Source organism: Pollicipes pollicipes, unplaced genomic scaffold, assembly GCF_011947565.3.
Source record: "Pollicipes pollicipes isolate AB1234 unplaced genomic scaffold, Ppol_2.1 Scaffold_6052;HRSCAF=7182_pilon_pilon_pilon, whole genome shotgun sequence".
NCBI classification, from domain to species: Eukaryota; Metazoa; Arthropoda; class Thecostraca; order Pollicipedomorpha; family Pollicipedidae; genus Pollicipes; species Pollicipes pollicipes.
In genome coordinates this window covers 1,232,001-1,238,483 of record NW_023596805.1, presented here as the reverse complement: position 1 = coordinate 1,238,483, position 6,483 = coordinate 1,232,001, and positions in this window count along the sequence as shown.

Below are 6,483 nucleotides of genomic sequence, written 5' to 3'. Positions count from 1 at the left end.
TGCAAAGGTCGTGGAAGGTGCATGCCTCTATGAACACTGTTAAAGACATTCCAGCCTGTAAGAAATACCCGCATCCTGAACCCAAGCACGGGTACGGCCTGTTAGCGGTCATATCGGCAACAGGAATTAGCTCTGTGGTCGTAAGCGCTCTGGCGGGTTTTGTTCGCTAATTCTGGAACTCCCATTAACTCAGCGGTTTATGAGTTATACGCCGTTGTGCTGTGCCTTCATGCTCATAAACTATCGGCCTAAACTCCGGTGGGAATGCGCCCTCTATCGCAGCGTCATAAATTTTCTGGGTTGTAAATGTTCTCTAAAATTGTTTCGCGGCTGTCTCGAGTGGATGCCGAAACACGTGCGAAACACTGTCTATTACTTCGGCCAGGGAGAATGTATTACATAACACGTGCTCCCTGCCTGGGCGTTGGTCGCCTGCGAAGCCTGGGTGCAGCCAAAACCAATTCTAGTATTGTTAAGAGGCTAGCAAGGTGCATTCAGCAGCATGTAAAGAACTACGTGCTAATGTTTGAGAAGTGTGCCCTGAGCCCCGTATTTCCGTCCAGAAATATGCGCATATTTCTCTAATTCGAGACAAAATTTTGGACAAGTGGAAGATGCTCTTCACCGCCCCCGCAATCGCTCACGTAGATGTCAGAGCAGAGGCAAGGTAGAGAAGCTCTGCTCACCTCGAAATTAAACATTTCCGTGGAACTCATCGTGGAAATTAAACATTAACTTTTCGGTAATGGGTAGAAACAGTTGGTTTGAGCGTGGCACTTGTAGGCAGCCAAGGGCGTACAGAAGAATTGTATGCGATTTTGGTGTTGGCAGTTACGTTTGGAACAAAATCGGACTGAAAAGACAGCTGTTTGCCACTGTGACGCTGCCGGGTCAAACGAGCCAGAAAGGGGAGCCGGCTCTTCGGGATGTCAATTTAAGGTTGAGAGTAACTAGGAAGGATGGGCAGCCTGATGTGCTGGTGAGTGACCATAGTGCACACGCACTGATGCTTCTCCCTTCCTTATGCCTTTTTCGTGGAATTTTGTGTGAAATGCATTGATTGCTGTTTACGTAGCAAACGATTTACGGACTAGGTGTGCAGGTGGAAAATTGAACCAGGAATGAACCCACATTTCATCATCCACAGTCACCAACTATCAAGTGCAATTGTGATTGCAGTTCGATGTGCAATTGCAATTTGATGCGCAGGTGAGATTCCCAACAAGTTGGTTTAATGTGATCCATTCCAGATCAAGATTTTAATCACCATAGTCCCAATCAACAGCTTTTCTCCTGATTAAGTACTGCTGCCTGCTGCTCACATCTGCACACGATTCACAATTCACGATCGACAACTTTGATGGATGTTGCGCATGCAAAGGTGCAGCCAGACTGGATCGTGCAAGGCCGCACCCCTTGTACATGGGTGGAGTGGTCAACTTCAACATGGTTGACTTCAATATGTAGTACTGACTCCAACGTAGGTGGAATCAGACGGGTCCGTCGTGCGTATAATCAGTCATCATGACCTCCGAGATCTCTTTATCTGCTCGTCGTGACCCACGTGACCTTTCATGACCTCGTGCATTATAAATCAGTCGAATCTAACCGACTGGGAATCATTTTAATATATGGAGGGCCTCTGGCATGATTGCAAGCATTGTGATAAGAGCACATATGATCAACTGCATTTCAAGGATTTTATTTCAACATAAAAAACAAGCCAAAATGTACAAAATAAGCTTCGACCTTTCAGCCATCTATGGGCTGTTGCCATCATTGGCATGCAGCTGTTAATTAATGCTTTTATCACAATTACTAGGACTCATGTTAGACTGTGTGTGATTTGTTTCATGCTGCATAAGTATAGTGTGGGATATCATGTTGCTTTGCCGTCATGAGTACCAGCACAGGATGTCAGTTACAATTGCACATTTTCACATTTTGTGAGATGACGGAAGCCCTGGCATCATCTGTGAATGTAATCTTCACTACAGTGGTCCTCCCAGCTTTCCACGTGGTACGCACCACGCGGCAGCTAAGTTGTTAATGCTCGAGAGAGCAAACATCTCCACACAGCAAAATAGAAATTCACAAACACCGCATGTGAGCAACCGACACAGCTCCGGTACGAAAACATGTTGTGAATCTGTTTTTTAAAAGTGCGGTTATCAACATTTCTATTGGTAAAATGACCAACACTCCATGCAGATCTGTATCACAAACGATATGCTCTCGCCAACTTCCCTCCGTTTTCGGTGGCCGAAAGAATGCTGCACGGCGCAAACTTCTGTTAAGACCTAAGACCTCAAGACCTAAGCACTTAGCAGCACCCAAAAAGACGATCCACAAGTATAGTTGATGAGGGTCTACGTGGAGTAATGCCTCCTTACATGCTGGAATGCTGGCACTGTTAATCGAGCATGATTGTGGACCTTTCTTAGACACACATTCCGAATGTTTTTTTAAGGAACCGAAAGTATCTTACGTCAATAGGTGTAATATTGTAACAGTGACATGCACTGTTTACAGCATGCAGTTCTGAACATCAACCGTTTCCCCGGACATCGGTGGGCGCCCAAAAACTTCATTTCAAGTTGCGTGCTTACGTGATAAAGACGACAAGGCTCATTTGATAACAAAACTGTCAGATCGGATCAGAAGATGACGTAAGAAGTACGAGATATGGGACTAACCTTATCTCTAAGAATCAAAACATTTGTTTGGTATTCGCGACACTGCGAATAGGTGATCAGGAGCGTCACCCCATCCAGCTGGGGGAAAATAATTGACTACGATATTAAGAACACAAAGCTGCTAACCCGTGTCTCTCTGCTAAGTTCTGCTAAGTGAAATCGCCAAATCCAATGAAGAGAACGCATCCGAAATTTTCCATTAGCACTTCCTTGGAAAGGTAGAAAAGTCTCATTCCTCGGAGAAATCCAGGAGAATGCCGATATCGATGCGTTGATATTTCAGCATCATGTCTTTATCGAAATAATAACAAAAGTCTGTTCTCCGAGGAATGAGGCTATTGCTTCCGTCTTATCTACGTGAATGATATTCCTCGCAAATGCACTTAGCAAAGCCTTGGAAAGTAGTGGTTAATGGAGTTAAAAGTGGTAGATTGAAACAAAAAAGTTTTAATTGAAGGCAGTGTGAAAAATAATGACTGACGGCCCGTCCATACTATCACTAAAGTAAATTCATGAATCAACGGCATTTTTTGTGTTTCATATCCTGAGCAACAAAGAAACCGCGCATTAGTTATATCTGAGATCCAAGAAAGCAAATCGCAGTGCTAGCGACGCTCACTAGAATTTTAGGAGATCATCAGTGCGATTGGTGTGAAAGTAAATACACCTGAAGACACACAAACACAGGCGTACACAAGCGTAAGCATAAGCCAGATGCGCGTAGCTATGCACGAACACGTTTGCACGAATTTATGCTTAACCTACACACATAACCACACAATACACACTAACGCACGCACATAGCCAACCACACATACTTTGACATATACTGAGATAGTAAGAATACAAAACATTAAAAATTCAATAATGAGGAGGTAAAAGTCCAAAGTAGATTTAAATCCTAGTAGCAGCAACTTTAAGTGTTAGATTAAAGCAAGCTTGTCGTTGGTGCATTTTCTGGCTCAATCTCTAGAAGAGCCTTTTAACATGCTTGCTTGAAGTTATCTTGTTTCTGGGTACTTCATTGACATTTTAGAACATTTCACGCACCATAGAACTCCAGGCATGGGGGCACTACGGGACAAAGAAAACCTTTATAGTTTGGTGGTGGCGTTTTATTAATCACTGAGACGTTTAAAGGCGCTTTAATCTTTTATAAGGTAGGGAACTCGAGTAGTTCATGTGCTAAAATGGATCATTTGAAGGAGAGCAATATGCTCTTTATCCATGCCTGAATTATTGATCGGTAGTTTGATAAACCAATGCATGCTGTGCTTTAAACGTTTCTCAGGCTGTACAAATTCTAGTGTAAAACCTTCATTAATGCAACGCTGTCTTCAGTCTATATTTCAGACGGACTGAAATTATACCTGTTTCGCAATTTGGCTACGTTTCACGATTCAGCCTTGTCCACCATTGGCTGCACATAACATATACTTGTTTCAAAATTTAGCGCCGTTTCAAGGTTTTAGTTTCGTCCACCATGAGCAACACCTAAATATGTTTGTCTCACAATTAAGCAATGTTCCACGGTTTAGCCTCGTCCATCATTAGCTGTACATAAGTGGCAGCCAGTGCCCGACAGTAACCGCCGGGCACTGTTGTAATGTTTGTTCCGTTGGCAGACAAACAGTCTAGGTGAATTATTCGGAACAAGACGATATAGCCTAACCTCCGAGGAATAAGGTTAATACTACTGGCTTATCTATGTCAATAATGTTCCTCGCTAATGCACTGAGCAGCTTACGTAATTATTCGGAGTATTGGAAAACTTTGTGGAATGGCGTCCGGCACTGTCAACACGGGGACTATCACAGATAATTATCCGTGCCAAGGCCGAAGCCCGGATAATTTTAAGAGCGTGGACAGCCAGCGGATCTCGTTTTACCATGCCTGCTATGACCATTGGTCAGCGACGTCACCTTCCAAAATCGGGTGGAGGGCTGAGTCAATAAAGTTGACGTATGCTGCCGTAAAATCCTGATTTCTCCCAGGATTTCGACGAATTGTAGTTGCATTTTCTATGCCAAAATTGAACTCAAAATACAAATAATTGATAGACTGCGGAACTGTGTAATTTTTGGAAAGACTTTCCGTTTCAAACTAGTGTGAAAGTGATAATGATGATGCATGATAGTAATGATATTGATGATGATGCGTTGAGAGCACATACTGTACCAGTGGCTTAGTTTCTCGTAGCATTTGATTGACCCAGTATCCCCGTATTCGCTCATACGCATTGTAGGGGTAGGGGGTAGAACCCAAAAGAACATTGAGAGGCTCAGACCAGCATCGGGGAGGGGGTGCTATTGCCCCCCCCCCCTCACTCCCACGAAGGGATTCAAGGTGACGCCCTGGCGTTGGCTACGCATGGCGCATGAAGACGAAATTGGCGGTAAATTCCGAACCCGCCGAGCACCAATGGGGAATCTCCGTTGACGATTGATAATCGAACGGCAAACTGTTGGTTGAATAATTTTCCTGCGGCCGAACGTGCCCATAATCATCTTCGTCATACAATGGAAGGACTTTAAATTTGAAGTAGCCTGTCCGTGGCGAGGATCTCCGCCTTTTGTAAGCTGTGCATAACCCCCGTCGTCCTCCATGAATTCCTGTAACACGTTCCAACACTTAACAATTCTTTAAATAAACTACGTTTGCAGGCTCTGTCGGCATTACATGTGTTTCAGCATGGTCACACCTCTCCATGTCTGCCGAGAAGTAGATCTCCTCGAAAAGCGTCTTCAGTCCTTGTTCGGTGCGCCGTTAAGGCACCGTGGCACGACATTATCTACCACGGGACCCTTCTTTACAGATTATCCAGGATGTTACCAGACGCTTCGTGGTCATGTCTTCACCTTCTTGCCGAAGATGTTGGCGCTGATTGCCCATTTTACGGTTACCGTTCCCCGCTTAATGCCGTTGTAGATGAGTAACCAAGGGCTTTCTGACAGCCCGGCTCAGGTGCTGCAGGTGCCGCATTTTTCGCGGGTTTATGTGGCGGTAAACATTCGTTTCGCACGAGCTAGTATCAAACACTGGCATTTTAGTCAGATCCGCTCGTATTTGCCACCTGGTGTGTTCTCGGCAGGAGTAATCAATTGCCAACTGTTAATTGAAGAAATGAATTAAATCAGTTTATTAAGTACTTGAATAACTCAGTTCACAGAAAGATTACAAGACGCACTGAGAAAAAGTAAACATTGGTATTTAGACATGCTTAAAGCTTTGTTTGCATGAATTTTGGCAAACGGCATGCGTGCCAGTTATCCTAAATTCGCGACTTTGGGAATATAGCATTTAGTGTCATCATTTTGCTGATCGAATGTTCATCAAAAATCGTGTTAATGACGTTACGCTGACAAAATTTAAAGAGTTGAATAACTGGTAAAGGTATATAATGATAAAGCCATATGAATAAACAAGCTATATAAATAATCAAATTAAAGTGATACATCTATAGGGCTCATATACTATATCAATAATAAAAACTAAATGATGAGTCATGACAGTGTAACAACAGTAAAAGCCACAGATATAGCTTTTGCCACATTTATTTTCATATCATGAGCCTAAGACGACCAGTACGTTTCTAAATTTATCTTGCAATGCTCAGTCGCGGTGTCTCATCTTATAATGCGCTCAAGTGTTAAGCTCCAGCAACCCCCATATCAATGCAGATGGCCACGCCGAAAGCCCATAGCCATTTCAGATCTTCATTTTAAAATCCTAGTCAGCATACTGTGGCCCTTATTCGATGACCGTAGGGGCTCTCAAAGAGAGCGTT